At 38.6% G+C, this 20528-nt stretch overlaps 1 non-coding gene across 1 annotated transcript; it reads left to right on the forward strand.

Annotated features, from left to right (window-relative positions):
- Positions 1-10369: 10369 nt before the first annotated feature.
- LOC121998951 lies at positions 10370-10476 on the forward strand. Its single transcript, XR_006116732.1, has one exon. It is a non-coding gene; the product is annotated as a small nucleolar RNA R71 (small nucleolar RNA).
- Positions 10477-20528: the final 10052 nt, after the last annotated feature.

A 20528-nucleotide genomic window follows, 5' to 3' on the forward strand; every position in this document is an offset into this window, starting at 1 on the left:
AAGTAAAACTCTCTCTCTTTCTCTCTCTCGCCAGTTCTCACATCTACTTCCCAAGTTCTTTTTTTCTCAAGAAACAGTTCACTTACAACCATCGGTAGTTTAGCTAATTCTACATGAACAATCACTAATGCTTATAACCAGTCCTCGTGGGATCGATAATCTTTTATTACTGACGACGTATCTGTGCACTTGCGGAAGCATAACAAGTTTTTGGCGCCATTACCGGGGACTGCGCCTATAACATTAGTGATAATCATATTGGATTAGACTGGACTTTGTTATTTCTGAAATTTTATTTTCTACACTCTACTATCTCTCCATTTTATTATTGTTTTTGGATAATTCAATACCATGCCTTGGCATGTGAAGAGTTAACCTTGCAAGAGACTCAACTACCTCCCAGGTCTATCTATTTCGCACTTCCGGTTTGTTCAAATAAGACATGATGTTAAGACCATTAAAGGATTATGGGGCTCCGCAATCTGCTAAAGAGTTAGGACCCATTGTGTTTCCAGTAATCTCAGTGAAGAATTTTATGCTTAGACCATCTTTCATCTCCAAGGTTCAAGAAAATCAGTTTAGGGGATTAGATTCAAAGAATCCTTACTTGCATCTCTTGGATTTCCACAGTTATTGCAATACACTGAGATTTGAGGGGGGGTTCCAACTAATGCAATACGACTTATAGTTTTTCCATTCAGCCTCAGAAATAATGCAAAGGTTTGGTTCAACACCCTGCAATCGAGAAACATCAAAACCTGGGATGAATTAGAAAGAAAATTTTTAAATAAATATTTTCCTCCAACAAGGACCACCCAGTTGAGAGATCAGATTTTGCACTTCAAGCAACTTGACAAAGAAACATTGCATCAAGCTTGGGATATGTACTTATTAATTTTGTATTAATGGCCGCATCACGGTATTGAGAACTAGTTGATCCTTCATGTATTCTACATTAGATTTTCATTCCAGAACAAGAGTCTTTTGGATGCAGCGTCTGGAGGGGCGTTTATGAAAAAAAGTTTGGATAAAGCACAAGAAATAATCTATGCGGTGGTACTAAATCTCAACGATTCGTTAGGACAAGATGTGATAAACTTATCTCTATACTTTATCAAAGCAGGAGAAGATATGGGAGTGTCAATGGAAGAAAATAAGTTAGGAACTAAGGTTCAGAAAGAATTAAAGGAATCCATCAAGGTACAGTGCAAGGATGTACAAAATCTATTTCCTTGGTGTGGAGAGGACTTATTAAAATCACTGGGATGTTTGATATCTACCTCAGTATCATTTATGGAAGAGAACTTGGATGATGATGATGATAATATGTAAGGAATAGCTCAAGGAATTGAGGAAACGGCAGAAGAAGTTGTGGTAAACGAGGAAATACGGTTATTAGAACATGAACCAACCTTGCCTGAGATTATACCACCTCAAGTGGAGTTGAAACCTTTGCCGCCTAATCTCAAATATGCGTTCCTTGGCCTAGATTCCACTTTCCCGGTAATAATTAATGCAAGTCTGACTGAGATGCAAACATAGAAATTGATCAAGGAGCTGAGAGCACACAGAAAAGCAATTGGATACACCATTGATGACATAAAAGGAATCATCCCTTCCATCTACATGCACAGAATTTTGTTCAAAGAAGGATATAAGAATTCGATTGAGCATCAAAGAAGGTTAAATCCTAATTTGAAAGAAGTTGTGAAGAAAGAAGTGTTGAAGATTCTAGATGCTGGAATTATTTATCCCATATCAGATAGCGAGTGGGTAAGTCCGGTACATGTAGTCCCCAAGAGAGGGGAAATGACAGTGATTAGAAATGAAAGTGATGAATTGATTCCAACAAGGACAGTTACAGGATGGTGGATGTGTATTGATTATAGAAAGCTAAACAAGGAGACTAGGAAGGATCATTTTCCCTTACCGTTCATTGATGAGATGCTAGAAAGATTGACAAAACATTCTTATTTTTACTATCTGGATGGATACTCTAGTTTTTTTTTTCAAATTCCAATACATCCCCTAGATCAAGAAAAGACCACCTTCACATGTCCTTTTGGTACCTATGCTTATCGACGAATGTTGTTTGGACTCTGCAATACGCCAGCTACATTTCAGCGATGTATGATGGTAATATTTTCAGATTTTATAAAAAAGATTATGGAGGTATTCATGGACGATTTCTCAATTTATGGGAATGACTTTGACTCCTATCTTTTGAACCTTTCTAAAGTTCTCTAGAGATGTGAAGATGTAAACTTAGTTTTGAACTGGGAAAAATGCCACTTCATAGTTAATGAGGGGATTGTCTTGGGACATAAGATTTCAGAACGTGGAATTGAAGTGGATAAAGCCAAAATAGAGACAATTGAGAAACTACCTCCACCTCATAATGTAAAAGGGATTAGAAGTTTTCTAGGACATGCTGGGTTTTACAGGCGTTTCATTAAGGATTTTTCAAAAATTTCCAAACCATTAACTAATCTGTTGATTAAATATGCGCAATTATGCTTTGATGATGACTGCAATGAGGTGTTTAAGAAAATCAAGAATGCTCTTATCTCAACCCCCATAATTCAAGCCTCGGACTAGGAACTCCCATTCGAAATCATGTGTGACGCCAGTGACTTTGCAGTGAGCACAATTTTAGGACAAAGAAAGGACAAAGTACTGCATGCAATCCATTACGCAAGCATGACACTGGATGCAACCCAAATGAATTATTGTACTACTAAAAAGGAACTATTGGCCATAGTGTTTGCAATCGACAAGTTTATGTCCTATCTAGTGGGATCAAAAGTGATAGTATATTTCGATCATGTTGCCATACGATATTTGCTTAATACGAAAGATGCCAAACCTCGCTTGATTAGATGGATTTTGCTTCTTCAGAAATTTAATCTGGAAATTAGAGATAAGAAAGGAGCATAGAATGTTGTGGAAAATCATCTATACCGAGTATGGCCAAATGGGCAAAAAGATGTGGATTTTGATCCACCCATTAATGATGATTTTCCTGACGAGCATCTGTTGGCAGTAAATTATGAGGAAGTCCCTTGGAATGCAGATTTTGTTAACTATCTTGCAAGTGGAGTACTTCCCCCAAACTTCACCTGGCAGCAAAAGAAGAAGTTTTTTTCAGATATCAAACACTACATATGGGACGAACCACTACTTTATAGGAAATGCAGAAATACAATTTACCGAAGGTGTGTGCTAGAAGACAAGGTCAAAGACATTTTATTTCATTGTCACTCATTGTCTTACGACGGACATTTAGGAGTTTTGAGAACAGCTGCAAAGATTTTACAAGCAGGATTTTTTAGCCAAATCTATTTAAAGACACAACAAATTTTGTGCAGTCTTGCGACCAATGTCAAAAGACCGGAAACATCACCAGGAAAAATGAAATGCCACTGAATTGTATCCTCGAAGTGGAACTGTTCGATGTATGGGGAGTAGACTTCATGAGCCCTTTTCCCTCATCATGTGGAAATAATTATACTTTAGTAGCAGTGGATTATGTATCGAAATGGGTAGAAGTCATAACTTCTCCTACCAGTGATGCTAAAATAGTGATCAAACTATTTAAGAAGGTGATTTTTTCCACGGTTCGGTGTACTGTTATGTTCCACAAGTGTACGGAAATGTCACAAGTAATATAAAAGATTATCGTATCCACAGGGACTGGAATAAGCACTAGAAATATCTCAAAGCGAATTAGCTAAACAACTAATCAATTAGTTTCAAATGCTAAGGATGAAAAACAAATCTAAAATGAAAGACTAACAAACAAGAATTTGGGGGTTTGAGTTATGATAAAGGGAGGTTCTAGGAGTTTTGGTTTCTTGTAAGATCTCTTGAATGTATATGGTTTACCAAGTCTTATTTCTCAATTGTCTAATAATTGTAGAAGGTTGTCGGTTCTCTCTTGCAATAGATCACCGGCTTAGGACTGAAAAATATACCTAAATGTAATCAATTAGATATGAACCTACGTTGTCCTTACACAGGATTGCACCTATTACTATGCTTCCCTCAGATATCAACATAGAAGTTCATAGCTTCTTAACCCATAAAGATACAAGGATTGAATCATAAAATCTATCCTACCCTCTTGAATATTCTCATTTCCCCTTCAAGATTATCCCCCAAACGTCCTTACACGGCCTTGCACCTGTCACGTGGATCCCTCGGAAAATTGAGTGAGGGTTTATCCCTACAAAGTCTATAAGATATCCAAACGATTAATCAAGAATGAGAATTAAGCCCTAATCACAATTAATCATTCAAGATCCAATCGATACAAACTAGGCAACATCATAGAAAACAAGAAATGACAAATCCACAAGGGTTTACATCAATTTATCTCACAAATACTCCCTCCATCCTAGAACAACAAGATCTACTCCATAAAACGAAGGAAGAAGACCAAAGATAAGAATATTACAAGCATTCTTCAATCCCAATCCAAGAAGAGGAAAGAAAGAAAACTTATCTACAATATAGCTCCATCTTCGGATCCAATCCTCGCTTCCGGAGTCGAATTCGCCAAGATCTCCCTTTAAATTGCCCAAAAATCCTCCCAAGAATGGGAGAAATCCACCAAATCTTGCTTTCTCCCAAAGGGGAGAAGATCCCCTTTCAAATCTCCAAGGAGGCCTTAAATAGAGGGAAGCTTTTGGGCGCCACACGGCCCCGAGGCATGGCCGTGTGAGGTTCACACGGCCAGAGCCTTTCCCCTCTCTGCCATCTACACACGGTCGTGTGTGGTACACGACTATGGACAACTCTCTTCAAGACCTCCTAGCACGATCGTGTAGATCCACACGACCTAGACTGCCCTAGCTTCTGGAAACTTGGCACGGTCGTGTGGTGCACACGACTAGAACACTTTTAAGCTCTGGGAACCCTGCACGGCCGTGTGGTGCACACGACCAGGGCCTTCTTAGTCTCTGGAAACCTTACACGGCCATGTAGATCCACACGGCCATGTAAGGATTGAACTTTGATTTGCTTCAAAACTTGATACGGCCTGGACTTCTTCCTTTGCTGTTGCTGTCACACAGCCTCTGAACTCCACACGGCCAGAGCTCCCTACCAATACAAGGCCGTGTCTGGTACACGGCCAGGTGCTTTCTCGCTTGCTTAGCTCATAAGTTTTATCCAAGAATGCAGAATCTTCACCGAATTCGACTCCTGTGTACAGAAAATGCACAAAAGCAGATCTCCGAACAAAAAGAGTAAATATGCTAAAAGGAAGACTGGAAGTACAAAAATGCATAGATCACGCATGCTTAAAGTATGTAAATGTGTGTCAAAACATGCATAAAAGTATATAAAATCTATGCACATCACACCCCCAGACTTAAACCTTTGCTTGTCCTCAAGCAAAATGCTGCAATCTAAATTCATATGTTCTACAACGCATCCATAAACCCTAATGTACTTTCCTAACTCTATCAAAGAGTTCCAATAACAAGCATAATCATGGAAACAAATCAAGTATGGCTTAAGCTTAAGCATCCTGTGCACAGTGTAAAAGTAACTCAAAATCCCTTCAAGTTTCAATCTATGTCCTAGTCAAGTCGTCATCAAATTTGAATTCCTAATGTTTCCGGTGAGAGACAAATAACCAGTGATAGGCACTTGCCACTCACTTGGTTCATATTTCTCAATCAACCCAAGGTCTCAAAGGTGTGCTCAATCTCAAGAGAAACTAAGCAGTCATTTCCCCAGTAACCTAACTCGGTCTCAAAGGGGTGACTTGCTAGATTCCACTCACGACAACTATTTTTTATATCCTATATTCACTTCTTCTTTTTTTAATTTTTTTCATAAACATTTACATTGTGCAAATCTTATTTCACAAGTATACTTTAAGCACAAATGTTGGGATATTTTGATTTTTCCAAATGAGCTTGCATGAGTTGAGCCTCATCCAGTAACCAAAATGAAGTTTGAAAAATCACCATGGAAACCAAGTACTAAGCAAACAAGATGAATCATGACTATTTCAATGATATCAACCATTCAAGCATCAAGTCAAAGTGTAGTGAAAATAAGATTCTTAAGGTCAAGCCAAGACTAAAGCTCATCTCCATATGGTTCTTAGCTTATTTCATGCTACCCAAGATAGAGAAAAGAAGTACATAAAGCTTACTACTAGCATCATTTACAACATCATGAATCTAGATAATGAATGTGCTAACATTTTATCTTAAAGACAAGAAATCATATAAGTGAAGTTTTGATGCTCTCAAGATGTTTGCCAAAATTATTTCAAAAACAAAAACTCAAGCAAGACAAAAACTACACATGCAGAAAAAAAAAATCAAAAACTGAAACAAAAAGAAATCAGGTTTGACACCCCGGGACTCAAACTTTTCATCATCCCGATGAAATCAATATGGTGGAGGTGGAGGAGGTGGAGGTAGATCAGGAAATTCAGTATGGTGGAGGTGGAGGAAGTTCAGGAAATTTAGGCAGAATAAAAGGGAAATAATCTATAAACCACCTTACTTCATTTCTAACAAACATATGATATTCGAAAAGTTTGTCAACATCATCTTGGAAAAACCTCATAAACCCCCGAAAATCTTCATTAAACTCAAAATGGGTCCTATAGGAATTCATAAATTGAGAAATCTTTTCACACAATTCCCTCTCACTCCTAAAACAATCTTGTAACTTTTTAAATTGTTCCTCTTCCATGTGTTCCTTACTTGTAAGGAATTCATTAGTCGAGTCTAAATCATTATGAATATTGTTCAAAACAGAGTGAAGTTCTTGGAAAATAAAACTATGGACATCTTGACTAGCCTTGGGAACATTCCTTGGGGTAAAAGGTGACAATGTTCTAGATTGTTGCCTAGCTAATTTCAAACACCAATTTTATTTATCATGGATGGTAGTAAGATCATGATTTGGCAATTTCAAAGGAAAACCATTTTTAATAATTAGACTAAATCCATGTTCTTCACGCTTAATCATTTTAATTGCTAAACATGAATCTAAATCCAATCCAAAAGAATTTTCAACCATTTCCAATTCGCTTAAATCACACCCTAATATTAAAGCCACTTGAGTAAGTAATCCTCCTAGAACAATGGGTGTAGTAGAATCCGATTTTCCTAATTTCACCAAATGTTTAAGAAAGAAATAACTAGAATTAATTGGTGCACTTTCAACCATTGCCCACAAGCAATACAAATCCATAAGTCTTACCGATCCCTCTTTATCTTCTCTTCCAAATATGATATTCTTCATGACCAAATAAGCATATTTAAAAATCAGGTTAATAATGTGAAGAGCTTTGGAATTATGAGGGTTAAAGTGTGATTGTTTAGAAATGTGTTGCCAAAAATGTGAACTTTTAAACTGAGATAAAATTGTACACAATTCATTCTGAGGCAACTCATAACAAGTGTTAAAATCGCTTAATGTTCATTCATAATCATCATTAAATAGTCAAAAACTTAGTTTACCCCCACCTTGAACATTATCAACCACTATAGAGCTTAAAAATTCAAAAATAATTTTAGGGTAAGTAGGGTATTTCATATTCATTAAACCATTCCAATCTATTCTTTCAAATAACCAATTCAAATCATCCCTAAACCCTAGAGTTTCCAAAGTTACTTCATCAATAAACTTAGTGCTCACAAGAGGACGTTTACATAAAGAAGTATATCTAAGTTGTTGCTCTTCACTAGAGAAAATGATATCAAAGTTATTAGAGATACCTTTAAAACAAGAATTCCTCCCTTTTATTGCAACCATCTTCTCTTTTCCTTTTCCCATGGATGAAGTCTCCTTAATCACATTTGCCATGAAGAAACGATTCAATCCTTTCAAAAAGAATGAGAAAGAAAAGTTAGAAGAAGTAGTTTGAAATCCTAGAAATAGCAAAATGAGAAAGGAGGATAAAGAAGAGGATATGCGGCGGTACACGGCCGTGTACCACCCACACCCTTCGCCCTAACCCTTTTAGAGGGTATAGGCTGGGTCGTGTTTCATTACACAGCCTCATTCACGCCCCATCACACGGCCGTGTCTGGGACACGGCCATGCCCATCTTCTTTTCTAGAATTTTTTACACGACCGTGTCTGAGACACGGCCACAACTTCCTTATTCTCGGCTTTCCTCGCACGACCGTGTCTGGGACACGGCCAAAGAACTCTCCTCTGGATTCTTTGCACGGCCGTGTCTGGTACACGGCCATGCTCCCTTCCTTCTCTGCAGACTTCACACGGCCGTGTCTGGTAGACACGACTAGATCCTTTTCCTTCTCTGCATCCTTTGCCTGGCCGTGTGCAGTACACGACCATGCCCTATTTTATTCCATTTTATGTTTACTCTCCTAATCCACTTCTCTAATACTTCCATGCCCATGAAGAAGTCATGGCTAGCTCATGGAAGTAGATTTCAACCTGGAAACAAAACTAAAACATAGTGAAAACAAAATAAAGATGAAAATACAAAATACAACTAACAAAAAGAACCCTTGGGTTACCTCCCAAGATGCGCTTGTTTAGGGTCTTTAGCGCGACCAATCCAACTTATTCTTCTCGTTTCCTTGCCCTCGGAGGGCAAACATATTTTTCATTTTTGTTGGGAGTTCTCCTCCCAACATCCTCCACCAAATTGTTCTTTTCATTAGATGACCTTCCATGAGGATGGAAATTCCATTCCTCAAGTTTGTAAATGCTTGCCCTGCTACAAGCATTTAAAAGAGAAGAAACATGGTTAGAGACATTAGAAAAATCATACTCCAACCGTTCCTTACCAATTACCAATGCCAACTTATGATTTTTAACATCAATAATTGCTCCAGCTGTAGCAAGGAATGGTCTTCCTAATATGATAGGAATTTTGGGGTCCTCTTCCATGTCCAACACAACAAAATCTGTGGGAATAATACTAACACCAATTTCTACTGGCACATCTTCAATAATACCCATAGGGTATCTACAGGAATGATCAGCAAGTTGTAGTGCCATAGTAGTAAGTTTAATGTTTTTGAGACCTAACTTATTACAAATTGAAAAGGGAATGAGGCTAACACTTGCCCCCAAATCACAAAAAGCTTTTTCAATGAATTATGTTCCTATATTGCAAGGAATATAAAAGCTCCCTGGATCCTTCAACTTCGGGGAAGTGTTCTTCACCAAAAGAGCGCTGCATTCCTCAGTAAGTGCAATGGTCTCTACATCTCCTCTTTTTCTTTTGTTTGACATGATGTCCTTCAGGAACTTGGCAAACTTTGGCATTTGAAGAATAGCATCTATAAGAGGAACTTCAACGCATATCTCTTTAACCTTCTCCAAAAATTTTCCAAATTCTTCATCCTTTTTAAACATATTGAGTCTTTGGGGAAAAGGGATAACTTTACTCTGATGATTCAGTGGGAGAGTCTCTTTAACCTCAATGGTATTCTCCTCATTATTAAAAATCTGATTAGGTGTAGGAGGAGAGAGCTCTTCTTCATTTTGTATCCCTTTTTGAGTAGTCACTTGGGGATTTCCCAAGGTCCGTCCGCTCCTAAGCTCAATTATGTTGCAATGCTCCATAGGATTTACATCAGGTTTTCGAGGAAGTTGTCCTGGTGCTCTAGAAGATGAGGAAGCTAGCTGGACAATTTGACTATCCTGAATCTTTTGATGCTTTTCAGAATTATCCATTCTCTGAGTAAGCTTCAATAGATCCTGCTTCATTTCATTTTGAGTGGAGATAATTTCTTCAAGCATCTTTTCAATTTTGGATGTAGGAAAGCCTTGAAAAGATTGTTGCTGGAAATTTTGTTGCCCAGATTAAAAATTTGGTCTTGCCCCCATAGATAGTCCTTGATCTTGATTATTTCTGTAAGAGAAATTTGGATGATTTTTCCATCCAGGGTTGTAAGTATTTGAGTATGGGTTGTTCTGTCTTTGATTGAAACCCATGATTGCATCGCATTGCTCCAATTGATTAATTTATGCAGTGATAGCTCCCAATGGACATGAGTCATTTGAATGTTCTGAACTCCCACATACTTCACAAGATACAGCAATGACATTTACCATATTTGAACTAGTCCCCACATTCTCAAATTTCTTTGTAAGAGCATCAAGTTTTACAGCCAATAAAGTCACTGCATCAACATCAAACTTTCCTGATGCTTTTGTTATTGGGTTTATTGAAGAATGACCACCACTTCTTTCATTTGCCCATTGATGATGATTTTGTGCTACACTCTCTATGATTTCCTCAGCTTCATCCAAATTTTTATTCATGAGTGCCCCTCCAGTAGCTGAATCAAGGGACACTTTGGTATGATAATTAATACCATTATAGAAAGTGTGCAACACTAACCATCTTTCCAAACTGTGGTGAGGGCACTGTCTGAGCACACTATTGTATCTATCCCAAGCTTCAAATAGAGATTCTGAGTCAGCTTGTTTGAAACTTGCAATCAAATTCCTATGAGCAGTTTTACTTGGGGGATAGAACTTATCAAGGAATTGTTGCTCACATTGTTCCCAGGTGGTGATACTGTTAGGAGCCAAAGAATTCAACCATTGCTTGGCCCTATCTCTCAAAGAAAACCCAAATAATAATAACCACACTGCTTAAGAAAGAACACCATTCATTTTCATTGTCCCACATATTTCATAAAAGACCTCTAAGTGCTGATTAGGGTCTTCATGTGGTCCTCCACCAAATTGATTTTGCTACACCATGGAAATGATTGCAGGTTTGATCTCAAAATTATTTGCCTCCACTGAGGGTCTTGAAATACTAGATCTAAAACCCCTAGCATAAGGTGCTGCATAATCCTTTAGTGGTCTATTAGCTATGTTCAAATGCTCTTGTTCTTCAATTTGTCTCTGTAGAATTCTTCTTCTATGAAATGTTCTATCAATTTCAGGGTTAAGAGGAAAAAGTTCTCCTGCAAAGTTAGATCTTCGCATACACAAGAACAAGATTGCAATAGAAACTAAATTGAACAAAGAAATTTAAAATAGAGAAAACTAAGATTGGAATGTTAGAAAACAAAAGAAATGCATAATTAAAATTGCTACAAAAGAGTTTCCAAGAAGTTAGAAAGTATACAGGAAAATGAAAACATAAAACTAGAGATTAGTTACAAATATGCAAATAAAAAAAATAGAAATGTTATGTTTAGTCTAACTCAATTGATAATTTCCAATGTTATAGCGCAGTCCCCGGCAACGGTGCCAAAAACTTGTTACGTTCCGCAAGTGTACGGAAATGTCGCAAGTAATATAAAAGATTATCGTATCCACAGGGACTGGAATAAGCACTAGAAATATCTTAAAGCGAATTATCTAAACAACTAATCAATTGGTTTCAAATGCTAAGGATGAAAAACAAATCTAAAATGAAAGACTAACAAACAAGAATTTGGGGGTTTGAGTTATGATAAAGGGAGGTTCTAGGAGCTTTAGTTTCTTTGTAAGATCTCTTGAATGTATATGGTTTATCAATTCTTATTTCTCAATTGTCTAATAATTGTAGAAGGTTGTCGGTTATCTCTTGTAATATATCACCGGCTTATGACTGAAAAATGTACCTAAATGTAATCAATTAGATATGAACTTACGTTGTCCTTACACAGGATTGCACCTATTACTATGCTTCCCTCAGATATCAACATAGAAGTTCATAGCTTCTTAACCCATAAAGATACAAGGATTGAATCATAAAATCTATCCTACCCTCTTGAATATTCTCATTTCCCCTTCAAGATTATCCCTCAAACGTCCTTACACGGGCTTGCACCTGTCACGTGGATCCCTCGAAAAATCGAGTGAGGGTTTATCCCTACAAATTCTATAAGATATCCAAACGATCAATCAAGAATGAGAATTAAGCCCTAATCACAATTAATCATTCAAGATCCAATCGATACAAACTAGGCAACATCATAGAAAACAAGAAATGGCAAATCCACAAGAGTTTACATCAATTTATCTCACAAATACTCCCTCCATCCTAGAACAACAAGATCTACTCCATAAAACGAAGGAAGAAGACCAAAGATAAGAAGATTACAAGCATTCTTCAATCCCAATCCAAGAAGAGGAAAGAAAGAAAACTTATCTACAATATAGCTCCATCTTCGGATCCAATCCTCGCTTCCGAAGTCGAATTCGCCAAGATCTCCCTTTAGATTGCCCAAAAATCCTCCCAAGAATGGGAGGAATCCACCAAATCTTGCTTTCTACCAAAGGGGAGAAAATCCCCTTTCAAATCTCCAAGGAGGCCTTAAATAGAGGGAAGCTTTTGGGCACCACACAACCCCGAGGCATGGCCGTGTGAGGTTCACACGGCCAGAGCCTTTACCCTCTCTGCTATATATACATGACCGTGTGTGGTACATGACCGTGGACAACTCTCTTCAAGACCTCCAAGCACGGCCGTGTAGATCCACACGACCTAGACTGCCCCAGCTTCTGGAAACTTGGCACGGCCGTGTGGTGCACACGACTAGAACACTTTTAAGCTCTGGGAACCCTGCACGGCCGTGTGGTGCACACGGCCAGGGCCTTCTTAGTCTCTGGAAACCTTACACGGCCATGTAGATCCACACGACCATGTAAGGATTGAACTTTGATTTGCTTCAAAACTTGACACGACCGTGTGAGGTTCACACGGCCTGGACTTCTTCCTTTGCTGTTGCTGTCACACGGCTTTTGAACTCCACACAGCCAAAGCTCCCTACCAATGCAAGGCCGTGTCTAGTACACGGCCAGGTGCTTTCTCTCTTGCTTAGCTCATAAGTTTTATCCAAGAATGCAGAATCTTCACCGAATTCGACTCCTATGTACAGAAAATGCACAAAAGCATATCTCCGAACAAAAAGAGTAAATATGCTAAAAGGAAGACTGGAAGTACAAAAATGCATAGATCAAGCATGCTCAAAGTATGTAAATGTGCGTCAAAATATGCATAAAAGTATATAAAATCTACGCACAACATGTACCCAGGGCAGTTATTAGCGATGGGGGTTCACACTTCATTGAAAGATAGTTTAAAAAGTTGCTAAAGAAATACGGGGTAAGCCACAAAGTAGCGATGCCCTACCATCCCCAGACTAGTGGACAAGCTGAGATTGTCAATAGGGAGATCAAAATAATATTAGAAAAGACAGTGTCCAATTCATGAAGAGACTGGTCATTGAAATTGGATGATGCTTTATGGGCATACCGTACTGCTTTCAAGACTCCAATTGGTATGACCCCGTTCTGACTTGTGTATGGGAAGCCTTATCATCTTCTAGTAGAGTTGGAATACAAGACCTATTGGGCGATTAAACAGCTTAACATGGACTTGAAGTTAGCGGGAGCTAAAAGGAAACTCCAATTGAATCAGCTTGATGAGTTGAAGATGGATGCCTACGAATATGCCAAATCTTACAAAGAGAGAACAAAGAAATGACATGATCAACATATCCTGCGGAGAGAATTCAAGGAAGGAGACTCAGTATTATTGTTTAATTCAAGATTGAAGTTTTTTCCTGGGAAGTTAAAATCAAGATGGGCAGGACCATTCCAAGTTAAAAAAGTTTACCCGTTCGGAGCAGTTGACATCTAGAATGAAGAGCGTGGAGAATTTAAAGTAAACGGACAGCGTTTAAAAAAATATCTCCATGATGTGTAGGCTGAGGGAAACACGCTGATATACTTTTCGAATCCGCACCCACTTGAATAAGTCGAAAAGGGGAAAGACCTAAAAGAAGCGCTTCTTGGGAGGCAACCCAAGGGTTTCGTTTTAATTCGTTATCCATTTGTTGTTCTCTTAGATCAACCAAGTATTTTTTTGTTGGATCTTTGTTTTCAGGGTGTGCATTGGCCTCCACGAGCTGGCCGTGATCGTTTCATGGGTGTGGGGGCGTCGAGGGGGTCAAAAAGGAGGAGAGCGAAACACTACGCACGTAAGGGAGTCGACCATGTGGCTCTACATGACTGTGCGAAGCTGACAGAGGAGGAAATGTCACAGACCGTGTGAACCCACACGATCGTATGACTTTTGTAGAAAAGGAATGACACACGGCCGTGCCAACTGGCACGGCTGTGCAAAGCCGCCCGAGAAGAAGAAAGCACAAGCCGTGTTGATTGACACGGCCGTGCAAAGTTACGAGGGAGAGGGCGTGTGGAGTCTTACATGGCCTGATCCAACCCCACTTCTATTAGGGCACGAGTGTGCGGAGGCTTACATGGTCGTGCCACCAACTTCATCCCCCTCCTCATACCCTCCTTCTCTTCCCTTCCCCCCACAAGTTCCCAAATTGCTACCACCCACCACCTGTCATCCGTGATGTCGAATATCATCGAAGGAAGCTCTTGTCAAAGGAAAGGGAAAGAGCTATTGGTTGTCTCAAACGAGGGAAATGCACGCCTCAAAGGTATATCTAACAACTTCAGCATTACTTTCTCTAGTGATGAACAATTGCATCGTTATTATTCTTTATCTAAACATTCTATTTTAAGCACTAGGTTTATGGACCAAGAAACCTTGGAAGTGTTAGGATTTAGGAATAATATTGATTGGTTGCTTGATAGAATAGGCTGGACTAACTTAATGACTACGAAGTACCCAACTTATCCTCGTATCGTCTTAGAAATTTTAAGATCAATCGCTGTTGATAATGTTCAAGAAGGAGGAAAATTAAAATTCCGTTTGTTTAATGATGACTATGAATGGAGTCTTGAGGATTTTAATGCATGCTATGATTTGCCTAGGGATGGAGTTTATACAATTCTACGTGCTTTTGAAAATTCAAACTTATGGCAACAAATTGCTGGACAGTCTCACTTTAATCCACATGTTTAATGGCACTAGTATCATTAATCCAATTTTTCAATATATCCATTTGATGATGAGAAACACGATATTTGGAAGGGCGGTAAAGAAGGAATTGTAAGACTTTCTAACTTGTATTGTCTATGGGCAATGATAGAAAATATGTCTATTAATTCTGGATACTTCTTTTTAAAGCACTTGGTAACATTAGGGAAGACTTTTTCCTCTACCCCCATTGTTTCAGGAGGATTGCTTACTCATATTGCAGTAGTGCTAGGTTATGATCTTAGTGGTCTTGAAATGATTGAAGGTGTTTATCGAATGGATCTAAATTTTTGTTTAACCACTCATTTGATTCGTCGTGAGGAATATGAGTATAGTCTTGTGATTAAGGATAGTTTTCCCCTTAGATTGCCCAACCCAGCTTTGACCACGATCCATATTAAGGAGAATTAGCGTTTGACTTTAGCGAAGCAACAGTTTAACCCACCTCCATCCTCCGTTCCTAGAGATATGCCTTCGGTTAGTCGAGATATTTTATGATTCAATTTCCAAGAATTTCGTCACATTATTAACTCTCTTCATCTTGACTTGGAACAAATTAATAGATTGTTTACTAGAAACATTTGCATGAAGGACGAGCAATTTAAGGGCTTACAGGACTGTTTTAAGAGTGAGAGAGATTCATGCACACGAATGCTTGAATTCATGGATGCTCATAGGAAGAGAATGGTTTAGAAGGAGGATTTTGTTAGCTAGAGCCCTAGAGCCAATCATTTGATGATTGTATTATGGACTTGTTGTATCATATTCTATATAAATAAAAGCATTTGGTTTTTAGTTATTATACTTAATTGTATTGGTGCCAAATAAACTAAATATAATAGCGTCCTTGAATAGAAGGTTCTTACCAATATAAATCGATTGGTTGAATCGATAGTGAGATGATATAGGGAACACTACTCTTAATCATTCCTGGTCGAGTATTAACATTCAGGGACAATGTTAATACAATAAGACTAACATGTAGGTCAACTCGATGACTTGATCTCACAAGTCATGGATATAGAGATATCAAGTTGACACATGGGTATGTATTGGAGAATGTATACTGAATGACCCGCCATGAGAAAGTATCATGGATCATTATATGAGTGTCATATACTTTCTCATGTGGCTATTAGTATGACTATTAGTCCTTAGACCTAAAGTCACCATGGTTCCCTACATAAGGAGTTATGTACTTTGGTTTCGTCAAACGTCACCCGTAACTGGGTGGATTATAAAGGCGATTACTGGGTATGTAACAAATTATGCAGAGGGATGTGAGTGATGTAGATAGGATCTATCCCTCCTATATGACGGGAGAGACATCGATATTCTTGATAGAGTGAGACCATGAAGTGCATGGCCATGCCCAAATGAGTCAATATGAGATATTGAGCTCATTTGATTGAGTGAGTCTACTTGAAGTTCAAGATTTAGATTGATTAGAGGATGACACGGTCTATGCCTCACATTGATCAATCTAGATGTCTAGGATAGAAGGACACTTGTCATATATTGTGAGGAGTCATAATTAGTAGTCACAAGGTGATGTTAGATCTCAACATTCTTGTAACTTGGGTAGTAATGATGTATTGCTAGATACCGCTCATTACTTATGCTTCTAAATGAGTTTAGGGGCATTGCCAATGTTACAAGAACCTATTGGGTCACACACAAAGAATAAGTGGATAGAGATTAGGTTCATATGATGAACCAAGAGGATTAGATTCATTTGATGAATCAAATTGGATTAAGAGTAATCCTAATTGGGCTAATTGAGTTGGACTCAAGTTGATTCATGTGTTCAATGAGTCTAATTTAGATTATGACTCATTGAATCAATTTAATTAAATGAATTAGATTCATTATATTAAATTGGCTTGAATTAAATGGTTGGATTAGATCAACCATGAGAGAGATTAAGTCAAGTTTGACTTGACTTGAGAGGAAGAGGAAGAGTCAAGTTTGACTTGACTTTATGCCACATCATATGTGTGACTTGGCATTAAGTGGCCAATGATGATGTGCCACATCATCATAGTTAATACATGATTGTGCCACCTAATGGAAGTTACATCTTCTCCTTTGCTTTAATGTGGCCGGCCACATTAATGAGAGGAGTTATTCTTGATGTGGCCGGCCACTCAAAATGAATGGGATTCATTATTTTTCATTCAAGGCTAATTGCATCTTCTTCTTCCTCAAGCTCTCCCTCTCCTCTTCTCTTGGCCGAAAGTTTTCAAGCAAGAAAGAAGGTGAATGAGTTTGAGTTTCATGAAGAAAAAGGTAGAGTGATTGTCACATAGAAGAAGAAGAAGAAGAGTGTTCATAAGATCCATTCTATTTCTCTTCTCTATCCTTTTTCTTTTCATTCCCATCCGAGAGCCCTAGAAAGTGCTAGCACACTTGTGGTGCTCTCTTCTCCATCCTTGTGTGTTAGAGAACACATCTTGTTCGTGTGGATGCTTCTAGAGGATTGTCTACGTTGACAATCTTGAGATCCGGCGTACCTTGGACTTGCGGGATTGCGAAGGGCTTCACTTCAAAGGTATAATCTTTTTCCCTTGTAGATATAAGTGTAGATCTAGGTAAACTCGTACTCATAGTTTTTCGAAAAAAAATTTTCTTTGCACGGATCCGTTGGCTAGGGAGTTTCGGGGTTTCCGCGACGTGAAAAAGCGATTTTCGTGGCCCGAAAAACCCAACAGTGGTATCAGAGCCACGTGCGAAGACGAATACGAGTTTATTTTGGTTTTTATGAAAAATAAACATTCTGTGAATTTCTGTAATTTTAAGTTTTTAATGGTTTTTATGAGTATTTTTCTCGTAGAAGCGAAGCACAAGTGTTTCGACACTTGTAGGCTTCGACTACCGAGAAGAATTTTCCAAAACGGCAAAGTTTCACCCCAAAACTTTTTGGGACAGCGGGCTAAGGCGCTCTTGGATCACAAAGGAACCCCTCGCGATGGTTAGATCGCGGGTAGGGGTGCTGCCCTTGGCCCCGCAAGGGGATTCGTTCTACGATTGCGCCCGAAAATCGCTAAACGGGACCGCCGGAAAATTTTACTCATAAAAAATTGTAAAAATTATGAAAAATTACAGAAAATTATGAAAATATATAATTTTGAATTATATATTATTTTTATGATAGTCATGGCCCAAAAGACTCAATATGATTGGATTTGTGTTGTAATTTATAATACGGTCTGCGTGTCATCATGTGTTTATGTGTGCTGTATTTGATACGCGACCTGCGCGTCGTGCCTCCCTATTTATATTCTGGTTGTAAATTAGATTTAGACTCGAATGTAACTCGAGTTTCAAAATTGTAATGTAAATTTTGAAGCGGTGGAAGGTCCACTGGAGACGGAGTTACGAGGAGGGCGCGAGCAACACGAGGTGGTCAAAGGAAGGAGCTTGAGAAGCTGTTGACCTTAGGTTGACCATCTGATCTTCTCATTGGCTTGAGAAGATCGTAGTAGGGTCATGACATAATCACAAAATTTAGTTAATTACTTGTGTATGTGATGCATGTTTAATTAAGTAATTAATTAGTGCCTAACGATTAAGATTAGATCTAAATCGTGCACAAGATGCACCCTTACGATTAGATTAGATCTACATCATGTACAAGATGCACCCTATCGATTAGATTAGATCTATATCGAGTATATGATACAACATCGACGTTTAGATTAGATCTAAATCACGTCAACTCTAATGCCTACCGTGCCGTAATACCTATCACTACCTCGATCACATGTGTTGTTGAATCTGCCAAAGCAGAGCAACACATATTATCTTGGTAGGGTACGGAGGGACAATCTTGGTCCCGCCTATCAATGCATGGGTGAGTACAACTCAATTAGATTAAGTAACTAGTTAACTAGGATGGATCGAGTACAACTATAGGCATTCTTCCAACGGTTGGAAAGATAGGACATAAATCACATTTATATTAATTCTTGGGCGTATTAGCCAAAGCTAACTCAAGTTTTAATATAACTACGGATAATGATCCTATAAACAAGAGTTGCATAGAGATGTAATTGGTAATCGTTACCTACCGATCATACTAAATCTTGGGCGTATTAGCCAAAGCTAACTCAAGGGTTAGTATGATATGGATCTTGTCCCACATGAATTATAGAATTCAGTGGGAGCATCATTTAGTTGAAGGTCTAATTAAATGATTTAAAAGAATATGATATTTATTTCTGCATTTATTTCTATTGTAGAATTTCCATGACGTCAAACACGAACAACTTCTCTCTGCGTTCTGTCCTTAAGAAGGACAAGCTCAACGGAGCAAATTTCCTGAACTGGTACAGGAACCTGAGAATAGTTCTCACCCAAGAACGTAAACTATACGTTCTGGAGCAGCCCATTCCGGAGGCTCCTCCTGCCATTGCCACGCGAGCAGACTGAGATGCTTATAAGAAGCATCAAGATGACGCATTAGATGTGTCCTGTCTTATGCTCGCGACCATGAACTCTGAGCTTCAGAAGCAACATGAGTTGATGGGCACTTACGATATAGTTGAACATCTTTGTCACCTATATCAACGACTAGCAAGGCACTGGAAGAGGAACTCCAAAAAATACCTGGAAGATCTTAAGAAGAAGAGAAATAAGATTTCTACTTCAGGTATACATGTTATAGAAGTCAACCTCTCTATTTCTTCATCGTGGGTATTAGATACCGGATGTGCTTCGCACATTTATACTAATGTACAAGCACTGAAAAATAGCAGGGCATTGACGAAGGGTGAGGTAGACCTACGAGTAGGCAATGGAGCACGAGTTGCTGCTATTGCTGTAGGAACTTACTATTTATCTCTACCCTCTGGGCTTGTACTAGAATTAGATGATTGTTGTTATGTGTCTGCCTTGACTAAGAACATAATTTCAGTTTCTTGTTTGGACAAGAAAGGATTTTCGTTTACAATAAAGAACAAATGTTGTTCCGTCTATTTAAACGATATGTTCTATTGTAGTGCACCTCTGATGAACGGACTCTATATTCTAGACCTTGAGAGCCCTATCTATAACATAAATACCAAGAGGTTCAAGTCAAATGACATGAACCAAACCTACCTCTGGCACTGTCGCTTAGGTCATATAAATGACAAGCGCTTATCCCAGTTCCATAAGGATGGTTTGCTGGACTCATTTGATTTTGAATCATATGAGATATGCGAGTCATGCCTACGAGGCAAGATGACCAAGACTCCCTTTAGTGGGCACAGCGAGAGAGCGACTGATTTGTTAGGACTTATACATAGTGATATATGTGGCCCTTTCAATGTTGCTGCTAGAGGAGGTTATAGGTACTTTATCACATTTACTAATGACTTCAGTAGATATGGTTATGTGTACTTGATGACACATAAGTCTGAATCCTTTGAAAAGTTTAAAGAATTCAAGAATGAAGTACAGAACCAGCTTGGCAAGAGTATTAAGATACTTTGATCAGATCGAGGTGGAGAATACCTTAGCCATGAGTTTCGTGACTATCTAGCTGAGTGTGGGATCCTATCCCAACTCACTCCTTCTGGAACACCACAGTGGAATGGTGTATCCGAAAGGAGGAATCATACCTTATTAGATATGGTACGGTCTATGATGAGTCACACAGATCTTCCGACATTCCTTTGGGGCTATG

Source organism: Zingiber officinale, chromosome 6A (genome assembly GCF_018446385.1).
Source record: "Zingiber officinale cultivar Zhangliang chromosome 6A, Zo_v1.1, whole genome shotgun sequence".
Classification (NCBI taxonomy): Eukaryota; Viridiplantae; Streptophyta; class Magnoliopsida; order Zingiberales; family Zingiberaceae; genus Zingiber; species Zingiber officinale.